Raw genomic sequence first — 23,133 nt, 5'->3', positions numbered from 1 at the left:
GGAGGCTGAATAGGTATCTTGTAAAAATCTGGAGTGGAATAAAAGGGTAAATGCTTAGCCTCAGGCAAGGACACTTTATTGGAAGATTTTTATAATACAGTCCAATAAAATTTTATTTTTATTTGGAATTCCTATTGTAAACAACATTGTAAGCTATTAAACAAAGAAAGAAGAGATAACCTACCCAAACACTGGTTTTCTAGTGATCACGATAGAAGGAGAACCTGTGGAGGTAAGAAAGCATGCTGCTAGAGGCGCAGTGAAAAGTATGAAAAAAACAAACAAAAGAACCCCCAGCCCAACAATATTTTTTTGATCATCTGTTAAATAAAAGGAGGGTGACATTTGGTTTTGTTTAGAAATATATGGTTGGTATTATTCTGTGCATCTCTTAATAGTGAGAGTATAAGCTATGTTAGAGCTTTCTGTTGTCATCATTACATTAGTGGTAGGACACTATTCAGGTGTGGACATGAATATAAATAATTGCATTGAAATGTGGCATATGTTTGCCTACTTGGCAAGATATGTTTTGCTCTTTGCAAGGTGCTAATTTTCTGAAGTGAATAGATACTGGAAGCAAAGGCTTTTGGAGAGGTGTGTTTCCTGCACATGTCTGAGGCAGGCTTGGAGCTGTGCTGCCCAGGGTGAGGCAGGTGGGTGTGTGAATGCACTGTGCATTTCCTGCAGTGCAACTCCATCTTCACTCTGACCTCTTGCTCTTCACTGCTTGACTTGGGGAAGAGCCATAAGCCAAAGCACACCCACTGTTTCCCAGAGTTTTGGGGCATCTTCAGATAATTTGGCAGTTTCCAGAGAAAGGAGTGTTGGTGTTAGGGTGAGATCTGTGTCTGTTCCTTGCCTTGGAGGCTGAATGGATCAGAGGAGAAGATACAAATTTCTCTTATAGGCCACCCAGGGGTGCTTCCAAAGTCAGGTATCATATGAAGGCAGTGCTTCCTGCCAGGCCCTGGTCATTAGTAAAAGACAGTTTAAAAAATCAAATTGTACCTGTTCAAGAAGAAGTCCATTTTTTGACACCTCTAAAGAACAGAGAAGTAGATATTCCTCTAGCTTTTGAGTCTGACCACAATTTGCATGGTTCCATCACAGTTATATCACTAGGAACTTTTGTGACTGAGAAACTGGAATTCTGAGTTACAGAGTGGGGGGTGTGAAGAGTGAAAGTCCTACCTCAATGGGCCACCACCACTTGTTCCCTTTGGATCACTGCAAGTATTTGCTGTAGTAACTAAACAGGTGGAGTGTGCTGTGGGATGAGGTTAGTTTGTTAAAATTGCATTTAGTTTTATGTACATATCTCGCTAAAGTGATCTTCACACTGTCAATCCTGTCACTGTCTCAGTGCTTGCTGTTTCCTCAGCAGTATGAAGGCTGGTGCAGGCAGCTGTCTAGCTCTGACATCTGTCTTGTTTGACTGTAAGGCACTGTGCACACCTGGGGTATGAGCTGAGTAATAAATAATGGTAATAACTGTGATTAGAAGCAGTTGTCATGAAATCACAAACCCACTGAATATTGCACAAACTTCCATTTAGGCATTTGCATATACATGTGCAGAGATGTGTGTGAGCAAACACAAGCAATCTGGATGATGTATAATTGGTAGGGTGTGGAGAGGAACACATTGGCTTGAGTAAAGCAAACCACAATTTATGACCAGTATTGTTTGTTAAAGCTCTCTAAACATATTTCACAAAATTGGAATTGTGTGTTTTTCAAATGTGCTAAATATTTATATACTGCTTTCCTAAGTACTGAAACATGGAATCAGACAGACTGCGTAGAGATCTAATTTGATGTGAAATGTATGCAATTACCAAGGAAGGTGTTGTTTCATTTTGTGAGGTAGTTCCAAACATAGAAGGTGATTTTATTTGGTTTTGTTCACTCTTCTCCTTTTTTAGCTGTGTTTTAGCCCACAGAAGCAAACTGAAATTCTCACCACTGGTTTCACTTTGAAGCAATTAAACTAAAAAAATCAGTAACATGTTGGGATCTACTCCATGAGACAGTGCTGTGTAAGTAATGCAATAAGGCCTTATTATATTTTGTCTGTGAAGTCAAGATCCTTTCAATTTACTTTCAGCTCTGTTTTGGTTTTAGTATTAAAAACACCTTAGGGTCTGTAAATTCATACAGTTGCCTTTGAGTTTTTTGCTGCTGCTGATTTTTAAGTGTTTTTTGATTTTTTTTTTTTTGTTATCCTGTTTTCTTTGGGGTAATTCTCATTCAGCTTGTTGATAAATAGTGGTTTACTGCCCTATGAAAACCTTGGGTTAAGCATTTATCGATCTTCGATTCATCCAAATAGCATACAGGAATCTTCTGATAATTAGGCCAGTTTGTAACAGCTCATAAAGATTTTTATAGCAGTTTTTACAACTGAGGTGGATTGCTGGCTCTGCTACTCTGACTACTTTAAACAACTGGTGTGAATTAGAAAATTCCATATTCTTCAAATGTCCATGTATCTGAATACTTCTGTTATTTTAGAAATAAGATACAAACTCTTTGATGTAGGAATGCTTTTAAATTTTCATTTTCAGCACTGAACATTCTATTATGAACTGGATAGCTTCTTGTCCTTACAAGGCAGTGGTAAACACTAATATTTGAAGTGCATGACACAGGTTTAATCATCCATGTGAGTTTTGCTCCCATAGTGGAAATTAACCTGGAACTAAATATGTGTTGGACCCTTAACTGAGCTGAAATTTCTACAAAATGATCCTTGTGGATAAAAACTGAAGCAAGGAGAAGAGTACAGGAGCAGCTTGCATTAGAGCATTTCATTCTGTTTTTATTCAGGGAGTAAGTGGAAATCTTTAATCTTTGAATGCTGTTGTTTTGGATTTTCCTGACTGAGATTTGAGGAGCACTGATCGAAGTCATGACTTTTAAAGAGTCACTTGAAACTCAGTAGTTTCCTCTAATCTTGTGCTGCAGCCTGGTACAATGTAATAGTTGCACTTTGACATGGTGGGTTAATGTGAAACTCAGGATCAAGATTGAGACTAAGTGGGTTGAAGCATTAAAATAGGTTGAAATGTGGAAAAAAAAAATCGTCTCACCCTTTTCCAGAGTTTTGTGCTGCTGTAATGAGTGGCTGCTGTTAAAAATTCCTCACCTGAAGTCGTAGCTGTCACTTAGTGGCATCGTTGGCTAGAGCTAAAATAATGACTCTGTCAAAATACAGGAGTGTAACTACAGGGGAGGGAATCAGCAGCAGCAGACTGCAGCTTGCCTCTTAAATCAGATACAATTGTTTTGGAAATGTCCTTTGTAATATTAATAATTTAAGAGCCAAACTGTGGTTAAATGCTTGGGGAATGCTAGAACCCTTAAATGTCCTTTTAGGTGAAATTGTTATTTATGTTTCCCTTGAACTGTCAGTAGTCTCTAATATATGTATGCTGGTTTGTATCCCAACCTGCCAAGCAGAAAAGACATTTTGATAAACTCAGTGAGGCTTTGGTCTTTTGGAGGAGGATGCTGTGTAATGAAATTAATGGATTTTGTCTTCGGAGGGGAGAGTTTTGGCTCCTTCACTCTGCAGCATTCAGAGTGGACAGGGTAGGCAGTCAAATGCCATCTCTTGTAGACATCTGGTCAGTCATGGCCCACCCAGCCTCTGAGCTAGAGAACTGCTCCTGCTAACAGACCCTCCCATTTTGTGCAGTGCAGAAAGGACTTTTCCATTTTTATTTTGATCTAGGGGCACACTGAAACACACTTTGTGTGCTCGGGAAGGTGGATCCTTATAGGCAACGTAATTTGAATCCAGCTGTGAAGATGTTTTGCAAAAGACAACACAGACACAGCGTCTTGTCAAAACAGAGGAACTTCTCTGATTGTCTCAGGTGTATTCTTCTTCTTATGGGGGGCTGCCTGCTAACTGCCAAGGAGAATTGGCACACATACATGAAAATAGATCATGGCAGAGCTTACAGAACTATGTTTACAATTTGTAGCTGTCAAATGGTATGTGCTTGTCTTCCTGTTTGAAGTCAGCATCTGCCCTGCCCAAAATTGGAATGCTGTCAGAGAATCATAGAATATGATCTGTCATGCTAACACAAGCAGTTTCTTTCCTTGAGAAGCATGTTTGTCTTACATGGAGATAATGGTTCCAATTTTAATTCTGTGTTTTGGCTTGAGGGTCTGAGTGGGCTGTGGGCAAAGGTGATTTGGGGCCTGAATGAGAGTTAAAATACAGATGGAGCAGGACCAGGAGGCAAAGTGGGAGACCAGGAAGCTGTGGAAGGACAGGGGTTATGGTAAGGATGGGATTCAGTAAAGAGAGAGGGGATTGTGCTGGTGAGGGCTAGAGAAGGCTCCAGAAACTGAAATCCACAAGATGAAATGGTGTTTGTCTCCATTGCTCAGTCTTTATCTCAGATTTCTGTGCTGGTTCACCACTAAAAAGGAAAAACTTAACCCTTGCTTTTGTAGCCAACCACCCTGCCCCAAGACAGGAAGATACGAGCACCTATGAGACAACTGCAAAATTGCAAGTATGTTTTTGGTGCTTTGGTGCTTCTGTTCTCTGACTCTCTGAGAGGTCATCCTTGTGGTTCTTTACCAATGTTTTGATCTGTCCCAGTTTGTTCAGAAGTTGGCCCCTAAGTCTCTAGCCTAAACTGTTCTGTGTGGAAGGCTTGCTGTAAGACACTTCTTCCCCCGGCACCTTCCCAGCCTGGCAAGATCCACCACAAGGTGTGATTCTTCTAGCACTGAGGAAATTAGAAAATACTGCTAGGGATTTTTTGTCCCTTTCCCAGCACGTTTTGCTAGTTTGTTTTTTTTTCTGTGAGTTCTTTGTGCTACAAGACTATTGGATGCTGTTGAAGCTTGTGCTTAACCAAAGGAATAATTAGTTTGGATACTGGACACCACAGTAAACTGCATTTAAGCAAGCTAGGAAAGTGGAGAGGTTGTTTTGTATCTGGAGACAAACTCCTCTAATCAAGTTTATTTCCAACAGCAAATATTATCTGTACTTCTTTAAAAATTCACAGCTCCTCTCTTACCTGGAGTGACTGGGTCCTCCGCTCCAAAGTTGCATTTTGCACTTGTTGTGTGTGTTCTCTGCCATTGCATTTGGATGAAAATGATCTGTAAGCAAGTGTTAGGCAGGCTTCAGAAGCAGAGGTCAGACTGACCTTTCCCTGTGTCTGAGCTATCCTTGCTCCAATGTACTGTTAGAGCAGTAATTGAATGGATCTCACAGTGAATAATAGGAAGTGAATCATGCTTTTTAATTTTTTTTTAAACTCTCCACCAGCCTGAAAAGAAATTAATCTGGCAGAAGTTGCACGTATTGCCTTTTTCTCTTTATTCTGAGTTCCTGCCTTCCATGATTACTATGACAGGTCATAAAAATATGAAAGGGGAAGGAATCCTTCTGAGCTCCTGTTGTGCATGCTGCACACTGGGAGCATGGCAGTCCCGCACAGGGAGGGGAGTGGGTGTGAGCAGTTATGTGCACAGGTCTGGGACAGGTGACTGCACTGCCCTGCATCCCTGCTCCTGAAGTGGTATTGTCCTGTCTGAGGCACTGCAGAGCTCAGTGCTGTAGAGAAAAATGGGTATTTTTCTGTTAAGTCTGACCTCATTTTGGAGAAAGAGACAGGGAGAAAAGGGAGATTGATTTAGTCTCTGTGTATGTGCCATATGCTGAGGGAGCATTAGTCTGCACCTGTGAGGTGGCAGAGGTTGAAGGATGTGAAGCCTGAGTTGGTGGAGTGATGGGGGGAAGGGATGGAGGCTGTAAAACAATTTGTTCAGGAAGCTCATGCAACATGTTGCACTGAGGGGTTAATCTAATTTTATCTGTGTTACTTGTTTTCTGAATCATTTGGTGTGGTCCTATTTATCTTCAAGTTAATGTACTGTAGAGGGTGTTTTTCTAGAACTACTAAAAAGTGGTTACATGCTCAGAGGCTGTTTCACAGGCAGCAGTGAGACCTGATGTGGTCAGATAGGTGATATTAGCCTCACATTTTCCAACCTCTTCCTTTATTTTTAAATGTACAAAGTTTCAGTGGAAGTTACTGTTTCAGTGGAAACTGTAGAGCTAAGTGTTTGTAAGCTAGTGTTGAAATATTCAGGATTATATGTTTAAGCCAGAAAAAGGAATTTTCTTCATGAATGCTGGACCAGCATGCTTGAAATAAGCAAACAGGAAGGAATCATCAAATAAATGATTGGGATGTGCTGGGTGCCATGGTGACAAGGACAGCATAAATGTTTCAGTTCAAATCACTAGTTGCCGAATTCCTGGAGTGTGCCAGGCTTTTCCAAATAAATAAAACTTTCAAGGAGAAACAGTTTAAAAACAACTATTCAGGGGCCTCATTAAAAAGGCTCCAGTCAGTGGTGAGCTCTGTATATTAACTCATAGATTTGTTCTTAAATGATGACATGTATAAATGGAACACGGAGCAGGGTGTCTCAGCAGCAGCCTTCCTGGGCCAGGACTGCTGATGGATTCACATCTGATGCTGAAGGAGGGGAGTTTGTTACTTGGAGAGATTGAGGTTGTGATGGGCTGTGGCTGCCTACAGAGTAACCCAAGAAACAGAGCAGCTCAGTGTAAGTTATGTCTCACTGCTACTGCTGCTGCTGGGGGTAATATTTCCTTCCAGGAGTTTGTCAGTGCAGGGCTATTTTCAGGAACAATCCACTAGAAATTGCACACTGAGCCAAAGTCAGTAAGGTAATAAGCAGATAATAGGTCTTTCAAGTGGTCCAGTTTACCCTTCACTTTTCCTGTTCCATCTAAAATAGAAAAAACAGTCAAAGAATCATGGTATCTGATTGAGGGGAGATGAAAGGCCTTGAGAGTTTTTCTCCTTAGCAGAGAGATACCTTTTTTATTCTGTACAGTATGAGAACTTTATTGCTCATATTGCTGTGTTATTTTTCAAAGTGGGTGCATATAACTTTTGAAAAGCTGGGATCTCACAAAATTCCTTCATTTGGTGAATTTAATGCAACTTTGATTAGTCAAATAAGCTTTGTGCTACCTTTCTACAAACTTCTCTGAGTTGTAGAATTGGACGCTCTCCTAGGGGCATCTTTACTGAATTCCCACCTTGCTGAGGACAGGTCTAAACACTGTGGTGCAAAACTATTGTGAGCTTTGCACTGAGGATGGCAAAAGCTGAAGGGAGTGCACTGGGCCATGTCCCAGACAGTTCAGGTGCTTTTCTGCTCGGTGCTATGGGTGGGCCATGAGGTGGTACCCACTGATAACAGCTGGAATCTCACTCGTTCTGCATGGGGGGTGACAGAAGCTTTTGTTGGTCTCAAATCTCTGCTGAGTTCCCAGACATTAAATAACTGCTGCCAGACTTTCTTCTGAGCTTTTTAAAGTAGCACTAAAACATGGTGAGAGAGTGCCTGTGTGTGTATAGACATGTATAAGTGAAATGCATGGGAGTGTATTAATTTTCTTGCTTTGTGTGCATCTGCGTCTGTAATTAATGATGAAACTTCTCAGAGATTTCTGGCTTTTTTGTAAGCAAGAGTCATATCCAGGAAGTGTTGCAGTCTGAGAGGATAAAAATCTAGTTTTAGAAATTTCTAATTTTAGAAGTTCCTGAAAGTGCAGCTAAAGGTACAGGTGGGTAGATAGCAGCAACTTGCACAGTGGTAGGTGAAATTGATGGTTTTGGTGTAGCACATTCAGGGTAGCACTGCAAAAGAGCAGAGTGGAAAATGGAGAGAGAACAGCATGAGGAAAGACACTGCTCCAAGCTTGAGCTAACAGACTGTCACTTGGGCTGCTGAAAGTTTTCCTCACAGGGGTGATACAGTCTAGCACGAAAATAACCAGCATTTTTTGTGGACTGGAAAAAGTGCAATGGCTGTTACAAAAGCTCAAAAGGGTTCATATTCACCATGAAAAATAGGAGAATAAATTACAGTGTTGACAGGGGACAGTAAAAATATTATGAAGAAAGGAGCAGCTACTTTTTGGCTGACCCAGTGTACAGACATTAAAGTTTCCAGGAAAGAGGATGGAGAAACTGCTTCTGCAGTTTAGCCAGAGAGAAGGGGATGGAAGAAATACCACATGGGAAGGATACTAGAAGATAAGTTAGCATTTGAGCATGTCAGAAATGTTAAGGATAGTCTGCAGAAAAATGTCGTCTTAGAACATGCTAATTTGCAGAAATTTGTGAGCATGTGTCACTTTGGGTAGCAAATTCTCTTACACTTTTATTCTAGTCAAAATGGCAAGCAGAACTTTCCAAGACAGCCCTTCCAAAGATGATGGGAGTTTCACATTCAGGTTGTTTGGTTGCATTCCCTAAACTCCTATTAATATTAATGCATATTGTGTGCAGTAATTGGAGACAGAGTTGAAAATGGCATTTAGCCCTCTTATTATGTTTGAACTGTGTATTTTGTCTGTTCTCAAATGTCTCATTTTGAATTAGAAAAGGAAGAGATAAGATGACCTTTATGCAGACAGAGGGTTTGCAGTTTCTTCCTACCTTAAAATATAGTGGTACTCCTCACTGATATTTGTATTTGAAGAAAGAAAATGTAGGTTGGCACCATAATTATCACTGATCTTTAGTTTATGAGGGAAAACAGCAAGGTTGAAATTGGAATTTTAGAACTCTATTAAGGACTTTGGTACCTTACTCTCTTGAGCTAATGCCAAATAAATACACAATGGAATTATTTTTTTTCCTAGATGACAAGATTTGAAGTGAAATAATCATATTTCACTCATAACTGAATTTTAGTGCTGCTTCTGAAGGGAAGGATTAATTGTAAATGCTTTCTTGGATATTCATTTCCTTTAAACTGGAAATTGCTTTAATTAAAATGAAAACTCTTGACATTGAATTTAAATGTTTGTCTTCTGTATCCCACCATAACTTTGTTTAATAGATATATACAGTTTACTGGAGAAAAGCCATTCTAATTCCTCACAGGAAATGATAGCAATTCCTCTATTAAAAGTTCAGCCTCAGTGGTGAATGGAGGTTAGACTACTCCATTCACAGTGCTTCATGATTTGCCTCTCACAATTTATTGCATGGAAGTGGAAGACTTCAAATAGATTGCCTGAATTATTTGAGCATATCCTGAAGATGATTTATTCCAATTATTGAATTTACTTTTTGAAAGTGCAAGTATAAAATCATCTGTTCTGGTAAAGTCGTTGCATCAGGTATTTGTCTAAAGCACCTTGTCTATGGTGGTTCTTCAACACAGCAACTAAGACTGTCAAAATGCTTTCCAGTAGCAAGATACATGGTTGTTGACATAAAGATGCTGGTTAAAAAGTCTCTGGAATAGCTTGGCAGATTAGTTAATGTGATAAATAATTACTTGTGGATTTTGTTGGACATGCATATTGAGATTTTCTTTTGCTATAGGTTTGCATTAGACTTAAACTGTATTATAGGTCTAACTGGGTCTGATTTTTAAAAGTCAGTTCTTGTTTGTCACTATGAGTAGCCTGAAATGGACCTTTCTGAAGCTGAAAAATGGGCAAATAAGTTGGTTCCTGTATAAAATCTATTCCCAGGACCTTCACTTTCTGAGGCTCCTCCAAAACAGCCACCAATTATAATTGGTCATTTTTTCATTTTTTCTACCTGAATGACTCTTTCACAGCTAGAACTTCTTCCAAGGTCACTTGCTTTCTCTGATAGAGTGGTATGCAACATCTCTTTTGAGTAAGCTTTTTTAATTCCTGGTATCTAAACCATCACGCTCCCCCATACAGCTTAGGCCATGCAGCTTTGCTTCAGCTGCATCTCTCTGCTGCTTTTCTGTTTTTTTCAGTTTGTTTGCTTTAATTAGTTGTTGTGGAAGGTTTTATTAGTCCTCTGTGTTCTCTCTCAACTATTTGCTTGCCGTTTGCTAGCACAGCCTTCATCATGAATAATCTGAAATGCGTGTACTGGACAAGGCAGCACCGTTTGCTCTCAAAAGATTGATTGTAACCATTGAATCATAGCTTTGATTTATTGTAGGTCTGGGCAGTGACTGTGGGTGATGGATCATGATGGTCATGGTATTTCAGAAGTAAAGTTCAAATTATATTTTAAAAGAATTTTCCCCTCCTTTGAAGCATCACGTTTGTAATCTCATAGAGTTTGTGGCAGCAGATGATTATAGTGATTGATTCCTCCAGGATCCTATTAGGCCAGCTTTATTTTGCCAATATAGCCTTTTAATTAGTGGGTTTTTTTATATTTTCAGCAAGAATTGATTTTTGAATACAATCACTGGTAATATTTCTAATAAGTCACTCTAAAGACTAAGTTCCTTCATGCTGGCAGTAAACAATATAAGGAAATAGATTTTATCATGGGGTTCAAATGGTTTTAATCTGTCAGTCTCTAGATGTTAAAGATTTTTGTATTCCTTAATTTTGTCTTAATAACTGAAATCTAGCTGTTGTTTAATTTTAAAATTCAGTTGATGGTGCTGTTTTGATTGTCTCTTTTTACTGTAGGGTTGAAAACTCATTCTTTCGGTTAAATTCTGGAGCTGTTCTAAGGCAGGACAAGGAGTGGAACAGCAGCAAACGTTGCCAAAAGCAAAATGCAGTGAATGACTTTTGTAGAAGTTTGGCTGGGATGGAGTCAGCTTTCTTCAGTCCACACACTGCTTTGGAGTAGCTCATGGCAACAGTTACTGATGTTCCAGGGCAGATCTCAAATAGGGAAATTGTGGTAAGAGAAAAATACTTCTTTCACCTAATTTTGAAATATCTGAGTACAGCACAGCACATTGCCCGGTCCAGGGCTAGCTGCTGGAATATTTTTGTACTGTAGTACAAAAGGAGAAGCCGTGTTCAGCTTTTAACTGGGCTCTGCAGAGATACAGTTGGTGGACAAGGCAGAGAAGATTAAACTGGTGATGTGTGAATACTTTTCCTTTAATGTGGTTGGCTTTGAATGGAATCATTAAGGTTGGAAAAGACCTCTAAGATCATAAAGTCCAACCATTAACCAAACACTGCCAGATCCACAGATGCTTGGATGTTAATGAAGATAAAATGCAAGGGATTTCTGAGCCTTTGGATGTGTTTCTTAATGATCTATTTAAATTAAGTGAATATCGCTGCTGTTAATATAGAATTTGGGTAATTTACTCACTTTAAAGCATTTTGTCCTTGCAATAACCATGTGAATTAATGCTCTAAATTATTTAGATGGGGAATGGAGGCAGAGACATCCAGAATTAAATTTTAGAGTTTTGTTTTAGAGTAGTGTTAAAAGCATCCAGGAGCTTAACAGTTTTATTGGGGAATAGACTGGAAAGTTCTGAAATTGTCACAAGTGTCACCTCTTTACAACATCAGACCTCTAAGTATGTCAATGAATATGATCCTAAGGGACTTGCTAGAAGCCAGAGATGAGTAGTTTAAGTGTAGGAAGCCTCTAAGATCTCCTCTGGTTTACTTCTAATATAATTCTAAAGACTAAATAATTTTACTCTAATTTTTTCTTTGCTCACTTTCCCTTTTTGTTGGGATATGTAATTCCTCTGAGAATGAATCTTTCATGAAGGGCTGACAGGACCTATCACTGGGTGGATGGCATGCAAGTTAGGCTGCCATAAAGAAGTAAATTCATGATAACTTGATAATGAAATAAAACTCCATGAAGAGCATTGGCAAGTTATTTATTCAAGTGTGTTTGATATGATTTTTTTTCCAACATAAAACTAAATGCTAGAATGTTGAAAATATTTACTTCCAGTTGTAGTTGGGAATTACATATCTAAAATCACAGTTACAGATGCCTTTGCATCATTTAGGCATTTTTAAGAGCAAAAATGGAGTCTGGAAGTATTCCCTCTTGTTTTCTGGCTCATGGCCTTCAGGATTTTTAAAAAAGTAATAATCACATTTAATAAACATACAGAATTTATCTTTGTAATGTTAAAGTTATTAAAACGGATGAAGACTAATCACTATCAGTGGTATAAGTCACATTTTAATCACAAGGTAAATTTTGCATTTCCAGGCATGCTGTTACTGGTGGTCAGAATACCCAGCTCTCTCTAACTGTGCCATATCTGTATGTGATGAAAAGACTGAGTGTTCTTATCACTGAAATCATGGCTCTATTCACTTGACAGCATTTTCAAAGTTTTTTTCCCCTACATCTTTTTTATTTCTTTCACCATAGCCCAAGCACTTGGTTAAGGTTAATATCAGAATGTGAATATCTATATGCATTATAATACAATTCCTTAGCTGAATAATAAAAGTGTGTGTATTCATCCAGTGTATCAGGTTTAATAAGCATTATCATGATCAAAGTCTGCTAGTACCAAAAGGTTCCCTGCCATTGCTTCCCTAATATTATTGCCTGTGCAAAATAGTTGGATGATGGTTTCTGGGATGGCCACCTGCAGGGAAGGGCATGTCAGCCTGACAAGCACAGGCTGATGAACACAGTTAGCTACAGATTATTCAGGATCAAAGCAGCAGGGAGCCGTGAAAAAAATTCATCTGCTCCTCTATGGAGAGCTGGCATTTTCTCTCTGTGAGCTGGCCATCCCACCTCTATCCAAATGGACTGGCTTTGCCTGCTCCTTTCTCCATCTGGAAACGTCAGAGCAAGCTGTCTTTTCTGATCTTAGCCTCTGTCAGGCAAATGGAGACAAGGCAGAGGGGGACACTGAGCTAAGAATCTGCACACACTGAGCCTCAGAATCCATGTGAAAGGCAGGGTACCATGCCACCCAAAGGGATGGGGGATTTGGAGGTGTGCTGTGGAGTCTTACCTTCCTAACTCTGCAACAGTCTATATGAAAAAAGTACTGCTAAACCTGCAAGAAAACCTCTTCTGAATGTATTTGTTCTTGTAGGTAATAATCCTGGCCTGATTACTATGAGTTACTAACCCCTTGCTTGAGTTTAGTGCTGCTGAAGTGGAACACTGGCCCCTCAGGAGCTGATTGTTCCAAGTCACAGCTGGGTCCATCCTACAAGGCAGTGGTTCTCCAGTCCAGGGGATGCCTTTGCAGAATAAATCCCCCACTTCCTCTCCTTCCCTGCTCTCACAGCCTTCTTTCCCTGTCCTCCACCCTGCCCTCCCCTGCCACAGCAGCCCTGAGAGGTGTGGGGAAAGCAAAGTTTGTGTGAGCTGGCCGGAACTGCAGAGACCTTCAGGGACCCAGGATGGGATTCTGGCACCACTGGTGATGAGCTGTAGAGTCACCTGCAGCAGGGGCCCTTCTGGGGTGAGATGGCCTGCAGGAGTGAGACCCTGTGAATTAGGAAGGCTTTAGGGGCTCTCCAGCTCCCTGCCTGGCCATGTTCCTCACAGGTCAGTTGTTGAGTTTGCAGGGGTCCCCAGGACGAGGTGAGAGATGAGTGAATCTGAGTCCATGTTCTTAGAAGGCTAATTTATTATTTTATGATACTTTATTATTAAAGAATACTATATTAAAACTATACTAAAGATAGAGAAAGGATACAGACAGAAGGCTTAACAAGAATGAATAACGAAAACTCGTGACTGCTTCCAGAGACCCAGCACAGCTGGACCGTGATTGGTCATTAAGTTAAAACAATACACTTGAAACCAATGAAACAATCACCTACCATATTCCAAAGCAACAAAACAGGAGAAGCAAATCAGATAATTTTTATTTACATTTTTCTCTGAGGCTTCTCAGCTTCCCAGGGAAGAATCCTGGGCAAAGAGATTTTTCAGAAAATATCGTGGTGACAGTTAGTGGCCATCCTGGCTGAGCTGCAGTGCTGAGGACAGCTCTGCCTGCTGTTCCACTGAGCCCCTAAGGGGACCATGCTCTGTTTCAGAGACACTTTAAAGGCTGGAGCAGAGTCTTTTTGGGGGAGAAGGGGAGAAGGTGGTAGATCATTAATGATTCCATGGAGGGAATGACTGAGATGTGAGTGAGGAGCAAGAGTGAGGGTGCTCTGGGGGTAGAGGTGAGTAGACAGAGGCTGTTGAATTCAGAAAACTGCACCCAAAAAATGACATCAAAATTTGATAACTATGTCTGTGAAGAAAAATAAACTCTAACTTCATTAAGTTGCCACTATTTATATGTGCCCAATGCAAACAAAATTATGAAATTACTGCTTTCCATGTAGCATAATCAAAAAAAACTGTATCAGATCCATTTAAGAAACCTGTGGGATACAATAACTTTTATTTTAACATCACTTTCAGCTACTTTCAGTAGAGCCTAAAAGAAACCAGGCAACTTTAAGAGAAGCTTGACCCTTATGTTTGTAACAGTAATCAGATTATATGAAGTCTATAATTAGAGCACTAATATGAGACATTCAAATTAGTTGAAGTGCAGGCTGTAACAAAAATAGACATCAGACATCTGATGAGTCTGAGACATCAGACATTTGAGTGTCTATGCAGACCTTTGGAAAGTCTGTAACAAGGAGAAAGTAGTAGTGTCTGTCTGAAAACAGAATGATATTCAACCTTGAGTTTTACGTCTCCTTAATATAACCTGTTCTTTTGATTCTCCAGTCATATTATTTATGTAGAGAATGCAAGAAAGAGCTGCTTGTATCTTCAAAGGCTATATTGGCAGCTTATTTTAATTTTTTGACTGACAGTGTCACAATAAAATTGTAAATACAATTAGAAATTGGAAAAAAGAAAGTTCAAACCCTTATCTTAAATAACATACCTCATGAAATAAGAACTTTCGTTTTGTTTTTCTCAATTTTTTATGTATATATAAATATATATAATGCTGCTCAGTTGGCTGAAGGGAATTGTAAATCAAAGTGACTATTTATTGCAGTGGGAATAAGGGATAGGTTGGATAAAAAAATGAAGACTAGAAATTAAGATATAAAGCATCAAAGGCAGTGTCAGATAAATGCCACCAAAAATAATTTGCAGGAGTAAATTATAAAATCAGAAAAAATAAAAAGTTTTTGAAACATTTGTTTTGATTATTCTCAAGTCCTTTTTGGTTTGTAGGTGGTTTTGGATTTTGTTTGTTCATTTGTTTTTCTTTCTTCAGAACCAGGTCAAAAATGTAAATGAAGTAGCAGGCTTGAGGATACACTTCACTTTGTGTTGGTTCTTTCCTTTCTGTTCTTTAGTAGTTGCTGGAAGAATTTGCCTCAATATTCCCATGGCACTCTTCAGTGTCCAGTTCTTTCATTTTCACAGTCAACCTTGCTATCTCTCTTCACATCTCTTTAGCCCATGGGACTATGCACTTCACTAAATCCACTGCGAATTTCACATGATTCAGTTTCTTCTTTTCTAAGTAGGTTTTTTTACTCACTGTCTCTTCAAGTTGTCATCAGCATACTGCAAAGTTCAAAAAGGTTCTTTTTTTTTCCTGGTATGTTTATCCTCAATTAACTAGTCTGTATTCATCCTAGTATTCCTCCTTTAGCTTCTGCACTTATACTGTACCATGGCTGCTCAAGGGAAATGTTTTTATTGCTTGCTATTTATTGCTATAGCAATGGAACCCTATTACCCCCTCCTGCCTCTTGTGCTACAGAGATTTAAGCAGATTTTCATGGTTTTGCTCAAATTTATCCTCATGGGGCTGGGAAAGAGTCCTTGGATATATATACACACACACATATATACACACATATTATATATATGTATGTATGTATATATACATTAAGTGTGTGTGTTTATATATACACATTATACTTACGTATGTTCTATGTAAGTAAATCTCTCAGCGTTGTGGAATCAATAAACCAATCATCGATCACTTCATCTAGAGATGAGAGGGGTCTCTGTAAGAGGAGAATAGGGGCTTGTTTCACTCATTAAAGGTTAATTAAAATTGCATGTTTCAATCATTGAAGTATAAATCAGAAAAATTATGATTTAAATTTGAACAGCACAGGAAAATGTCTGTTTGTTCATTTGCTTGTTTTTACTTGTAAGACTTAGTGATAGGGGGTGAAAGGAAGCATAAATCAGGATGCTATTATAATATAACCAGAAACTGATAAGCTGATATTTTTAATACTAGACTCTTTCTACATAAAAAAAAAGAAAAAATGTCTGTCTAAAGAATGCAATCACTGATCTTCGAAATCTCAAGAGCTCAACTTCCAGCTCTCTCTTTTTCCGGGGTTAAAGCACATTTTGCTGATCATTCATTCCACTCTTCTGAGCAAAAGACCTCTGTTCTTACAAACACTGAGCACTTGTTTCCAGGGGAAAAAAAAAAAATGTTTCTTTTTCATGGAAACAGTAGCTAGTGTAGGAAAGCCTCGGAGGTGGCTGGGGTGTGTGGTTTGCTGTCACTGGATCTGCGCAGCGGTGTTTCTGGGGACATGTCAGGAGAAATGAAGTGTGAAACTGTATCTGCAACCTCTTGCTAGAAGGCTTTGAAATCAGGGTGTTTCCAGCAGCTTACATGGCTGTCTCATTCCCTGAAGTTTACAGCTATATTGTCTCTGCTGCTGTGGAAGTCAGTGTAGGGCTGTGTCAGGAAATGCATCCAAATAAACCACAGCATATTCAGAGCTGGAAGGGACCCACAGGCATTTTAAGTGAATGGTCCATACAGGGATGTTTAGGGTAAGGAGGATGACGGCACAGATGAAATCTTTTCATGCACTCTGTGACCAAGAGCACCTCTTGACAGTGAGAAAAATTATTATATGAGTGAATGAAGAGATCTGAGGAAATACCTGAACTGAAATGAACCTCATTTTTGCTCAAGGAAGGAAATGAGGAGAATAAAATTACAAGAAAATCTAAGGAAAAAAAAAAAAAAAAACCAAGCCAACCCAAATCAAAAAACCAAAATCCCAATTTATTGTTATTTTGCCTTCCAAAGATTTCCAGCTGGCATTCTTAAGTTGTCTTTCAGAGATCTGGGCCATATTCTCCTCATAAGAAGCCTCTAACCCTGCTTCCCCCTGCCTCAAGTTATTAATTATAGTAACCAAATATATTTCAGATGCAGAAGTGCTGGAACATATTATGTAGGAACGTACATAATGTGGTGATTATCACGGTCAATAAACTCAAGCCCTAAGACAACTGCAAGAGGCCTTACCTATGCTTGGTGCATTAATGAGCTAGTAGAATGAGAACTGTTAGTTCTCATCTGCTCCTTTTATTAATTAAAGTATGTGGAATTTATCTTAAAGCTGTGTGCTCTGTTGTGTCCCCAGAATAAAAACCTGAGATTGATTCTGCCTGGAGTGAAGAGCAGAATAAAAGATAAAAATAAAAATGTTGTATGGTTCATCTGGAGTTCAAATAGACTTTCCGCGTCTTTATAAAACATCACGTAGTTGAATTGTGCCTGCGAACTCAGCAGATTTAGATTTTTCTTTCCCTCAGAAAATGCAATATGTAAAAGTAATGTGGATTTATTAGCTATAGTTTTAATATTTTTTGTTTTCCTTTCACTGCATTGTAACAATTGTAATCTTTTCTCTAGGAGGGGTTTCTGTTTTCCCCTTTCCAGCTTCTCCACCAGAACAGAAAAAAGAGAAGTCAGTAATTACATTAGTCGTGTCTGTACCTGATTGATGGACTTTGAGATGTCTGGCAGTAACATATTATCCTATCCTTTCTGGCACAACATCTTGTCCTTTTCCAAGCCATTGCTTTATTTAAAGTAACTGAAATTAGCACAGTGTCTGCTCCTGTGAGCTATGTTCAGATGTGTGGATTTGCCAGCACCCACCAAAGATAGCAGCACCTGCACACTCTTGCTCAGACAGAGATGTCCTTCACATCCTTTTTTAATGATGACATTTCCTCTGGTGACTTTTGGAGTTGCCTGACTCCTTTCCAGTAAATTAGAAGACATTAGCTAAGGAATGAAGTTAATTAGGGGGAAAAACGTAAGACCTCTTGAAATATTGACCTTAGGGTGTATTGGATTTCCTAAATGGCCTTCAGATTAATGGCTGTGATAAGTGGAAGAAAGCTTGTCAGATTTTGGGGGAGTTGCTTCATCTCTGAGTCTTACAATCAAATTTAAATTCACTGTGGCAGATAGATCTCTCAATTCATTTACTCATAAATACACATACAGGAGATGCTATAGGAGCCTCAATTTCGTAAACTTGCAAGTAGACCTCCCCTGCTGCCACTGAAGTAGACTGAGAACCCAAATATGTCTTGCTTTTGGATGTGAAGAGTTGACTCCTCGGGTATCTGTTTACCATTGTCCTTTTCTACAGCTGAGTATTTAATGATGGGATACTGTTGTCCTAAGCCTAAATATTTCTCTTTGCTGTTGCTGTGTGGAAATAAAGTAAAAAAAAAAAAGAACAAAAAGTCTACAATGCCTTCATAAAGGCCAGATATTCCATCATGAACATAAGCTGTTAAACTATCAGGATTGTAGCTCGGAGAGAAAAGAATAGCACAGGAGCAGGGATTAAAAAGCTGAGAAGCTTTTTTTGCTTGTGTATTTTATTGCTGTTTTGGGAAAGAAGGGCTTCACACCCAGAAAGGTGTGTGTCCTGCGCATTTTAAGTGTTTGTCCTGATAATCATCATCAAAGGAATAAATTGCAGTGTGTAGTAACTATGCACTATATTCATATGTTGAGAGATCTTGTACGTGGGAGGGGACTTGGCATTGAGTTTCCTCACACAGAGCAAAATACAGACTTGAATGTTTGTGAGACTAAGGCCTGCAACATCTCATTTTTCACTTTGTAAAAATGTGCTTATTTTGTTTGCAATCTGGTGAGTGGAGAGCCTTCTGACAGTAGTCCTGCTGCAGTCTTCCACCTCAGAGTGACCAGTTGTCTTTTCAGTAATCATTACTCATTTTGTTCCTAAAGCATGGAGCTAAGAGAGGGATGCCTGAGGTTTAGCTGATGAACAAAACCAAGATGATCTATGTTTTTTTTTCTCTAGCAGGTTGGTTTTTTGGTCCCCCCCCCCCCCACTCTGGGTTCAGAGTTCTCTTGTTAGAGAAAGGAGTACTTGTATTTGCCATTGTACTACAGTAGTTGTCATGATGCAAATGAATAATCGGCAATTGATTTTTTCCCTTTGTTTGTTATTGGCAGATTCCTACAAGAGGGAGTAATTGGTGGTCATTAGATGTGACATGAACTTAGTTTTTGTTTTCAATTCCCTCTTTCTTCTGCCAAGAGATTTGTTATCTCGGTAGGAATCCTTCTCATCTCGCTTTTGTCAGAAAACACCGGAGAAAAGTAGAGTCTACAATTGATTTTTTTTATCCCTTTGCATTTTTCTGCAGAGCTTTATGGAAACTATCTTGCAAAAATGGGCTTTAAAAATAAGTAGGAAATTAAAGGAGGATGCATTTTTTTCTCTTTTTCCAAATTCGATGTCTGTATAAAAATGCTCTCTGTGAGTGAAACAGCTATCCAAGGAAATCAAACTGCCAATACTACCATGCTCGTTACAGCCTGATGGGCATCATGTAAATAAAATAAAGATTGTCCAAAGGGTCCTTCTTCCCTGTTTCTGAGCTGAAAATATGCCCGCTGTTGTCCTTGCCTGCCAGCAGGTGAGCAAATATTGGCAGGTTCAGGATGGGCATGGCAGGGCAGTGAGCTCTGTGCAGCTCGGGCTCCTGGCGGGCTGGTGTCCATCTGGTGCCTGTGCAGTGGTGACAGAGCCTTAGTCAGAACTGCAGCCAGTGCCCACCCAGTCAGGGTGGGCTCCTGGGGACCAGCTCAGTGTCTCTCAAGCACCTGGTACTGAATGCTCTGGAAAGTGAGCATTGGAGTAAAACCTGCCCAAGTGGCAGCGCAGGAGATTGGTGGTAAAATTAAACAAAATTAACATCATTATGGAGTTGGTTATGAAAAATCTGAGACTGGTAGAGAAATAGTAACCTTACAGAGAATGTTTCCTCAGTGAAGACTCTATCCCTGGAGGGTGCCAATAGCATTAGAGCTGACTCTGATGGCCTCTCTCCTGTCTGTGTGCCCAGACACATAACTTTTACTTGAACCTACAGAAATGAGAGAAACTTTCTCCAATCATAGAATTACAGAATAAGCTGAGTTGAAAGAGATCCACAAGGATCATTGGGTCCAACTCCTGGCCCTGCACAGCACCATCCCAAGAGTCCCATCATATGCCTGAGAGGATTGTCCAAATGCTCCTTGAGCTCTGTCAGCCCTGAAGCTGTGACCACTGCCCTGGGGAGCTGTTCCACTGCCCAGTCACCCTCTGGGGAAAGACCCTTTTCCTGATATCCAACCTCAACCTGCCCTGACACAACTCCAGGCCACTCCCTTGGCTCCTGTCACTGTCAGAGAGCAGAGATCAGTGCCTGCCCTTCCCCTCAGGGGGAAGCTGTGCCTGCAGTGAGGTCTCCCCTCAGTCTCCTCCTCTCCAGGCTGAACGGACCAGGGGACCTCAGCTGCTCCTCACACAGCTTCCTCTCAAGGCCCTTCCTGATCCTCATGGCCTCCTTTGGACATTCTCTATTAGATTTATATCTTATATTTTGATGTCCAAAACTGCACACAGAATTCAAAGCAAGGGTGTACCAATAAAGAGTTGAATTATTATTTGCTGACTTGGAGTTAAGTAGACAAGAGCAACAAGCTCCTGTGTAGTGTATTTATACATTTTATACTGTCCAGATGTTTATAAAGTACATTGGGATGCTTAGCTGGAAGGTGTTGTATGAACACACACGATAGTTACTGTCACACATGTAAAAGAGGAAGGTCTTCCTGCCAGTAACCTTTCCTCAAGGGACAGTTTAATTTCTTTATCTGCAGTAATTCCATTGCCATCTCTCTTGAGATCAGAATGTGCAGCATTTAAAGCTGACTTAAACAAGAGAGAGATTCACTCTGCAATCCATTAAATCCAAAGGGATGAGCTTCTGACTTCTCTGCTGGACACTTAACTATGCACACGCAGAATTACTTCTGTGTGACTTCTGATTTTCTCTGAATGAGAAGAGAGAACCTTTGTCTCTCTATTTCAGGTATGGCCTTGGCACATTTGGTTTGTTTCAGGGTGCTTTCACTTGCATTTGTTTATCCCTAGTTTAGGGTTAATGGTGTTATTTCTGAAAGGTGCTCTTCAAATGTCAAAATACAATAACAAAAATTACCATACCGTAACAGCTACATTTCTGTGAAAGCTGACAGGTTTACAGTTCTAACATCTAATGGGTACTATTAATTCAGGTATTCATGTAAAATAATATGACTTCAGAAAGCTGCATCTCAGCCCTTCAAGAGAAAAAAGATGTGCTTTCTTAAGGTCCTGGTGGATTGATGTTTCGATTTCTGGTATCAGTCACAGCAAATATTAAACTCAGCAATTTAATGCAATGATTAAAATTAGTTTATGTGAAAAATATTTCGTTTCAACTCAGGCTATACAGTGGCAAAAGCATATTTTCTGCCAATACAACTGGTTTTGGTCTCACAAGAAGATACAGCAGTTGCACTGTGCAGTGTCTTGAAAGGTATTTTAATACATAAACAGTAGTAGTGAAGTGAGAAGCTAATAAAGCTCATTTCAGTGGTTTACCATTGGGCAAACAGTTGGCAATTATTGCACTTGGAAGAATCAAATGGATGATTTGAATATAAATCCTGGTTCTTCAGTGAATTCCCTTTTTACATCAGTTGTAGCATATGTCCACATTTTTTCCAACAGTAGTGAATTTCCTGAGGTGCTTTCCCTTGTGCTTTTGAATGCTAAGTGTTAAAATCCAGCAGGAGAGACCTGTAGTTGACCTTTCATGCTAAATGTGAAAGGGCTGTGGTAGCCTCTAAAAAGCTTTTGTGCTTCTGAGCCTCCTGAGAAGCTCCAGTTACCTTCAGATTGGATCAGCTGTGAAACATCAGTTGTGCAGAGTAACTTAAATATTTTTAACCTTTTATGATGAGTCTGGAAGCATCTGTTTATGCATGCGACGCATCTGGCTTTGTGGTGCATTCTGTCCCTTTTCCATCTGTTTGGGAGTGAAAATAACCTGTGATTTGACTCTATTCAAAGTAGTTTTCATCTTTGAAAGTCTGAAAATAATATTGATGTGGGCAATATGGAACATTTCTGCAGCCATTATAGAAACTTCAACCTTTGATACTACAAGGAGTTCAGAGTAGAAGTTTGCATCTGGTTAACCCTGATGCTTGGATCGAAACACTCATGGTAGGACTTTCTCTTTCTGTGGAGAGGTGGTCAAATGTCAGTCAGTGATCTTGACTTAAACGGTGAATCAATATTCTATGCATTTTTCAAAGTTTAAATTTCTGATAGCCTGCTGCATTTTTTTTTCTCTGAAATGTCTCATTTCTTGCTTTTCTCTCATGTCTTTGAGAAGGGGCTATGCAGCTTCTAGGTCTGTTTGGTCAGGCAATGCAGGTGCTGGTATATTGCTTTGTGTTTGATCCCTGTTAGTAGGACTGTCCAGGAGAGAAAGGTAAAATCAGGAAATGGGAGATCCAGTGGGATTCTGAGAATTCCCAAGTTTTTATGCTGGTTGACAACTGATTTGGATGCTCAAAGTTTATGTTTGCTTAAAGGAAGCTGAGCTGTTGTGTGGAGGAGAAAGCTTTGGAGGGTTACATGGACCATCAGTGCATAGAAATACAGTGAAACCACACCTGCCTGAGGAATTCTTTGCACTGCAAACGGAATTGTTGGGAGAATTTTCAAGGGAAGCATCCACAGTTCCTCCTGATTTACACTCTGTTTATCAGAGACAGATCATGGAGTGAGCAAAACTTCCTGTCTGGTCTCATTTGGTCCAACTTTTCTTAGCTAAGTTGAATAATGAAAAGTATCCAATCTAGTTAATGGATTTAATGTACTTGATATTCTATCTACTTGCTATAATGACTACTTAGTTACTGACTTCATTTCTCTATTAAAAAAAAGGCAAAGAAATAGGGATATAATTGCAGAGGTGTTACTGTGAACTCTGGCATATCTAAAAGCATGCAAGAAGCTAAGGTGTTTTTTTAGTAGAAAGTTCTTGAAAGAAAACTTAATTAGGAGTGAGGTAACTAAATTAAGCACAGTTTGAAATTGTGAGTTCTAATGTTTGTTGAAAAATTATATTAGCACTGATTGTAGGAATGTGGCAGGCAAAGACACCCAAGGAAATTATGTAGGTGAAGTGAGAAATACAAGCTTGGGGAGAC

General features: G+C 39.5%; 1 protein-coding gene across 1 annotated transcript in view; it reads left to right on the top strand.

Annotated features, from left to right (window-relative positions):
• The window catches only part of GRID1 (glutamate ionotropic receptor delta type subunit 1), a 482,309-nt gene that overhangs the window by 237,701 nt on the left and 221,475 nt on the right, over positions 1-23,133 (top strand). The window lies entirely within an intron of this gene.

The sequence above is a fragment of the Pyrgilauda ruficollis genome, unplaced genomic scaffold (genome assembly GCF_017590135.1).
Source record: "Pyrgilauda ruficollis isolate IOZ18807 unplaced genomic scaffold, ASM1759013v1 scaffold11, whole genome shotgun sequence".
Lineage (NCBI taxonomy): Eukaryota > Metazoa > Chordata > Aves > Passeriformes > Passeridae > Pyrgilauda > Pyrgilauda ruficollis.
This window is presented reverse-complemented; position numbering and strand designations above follow the sequence as displayed.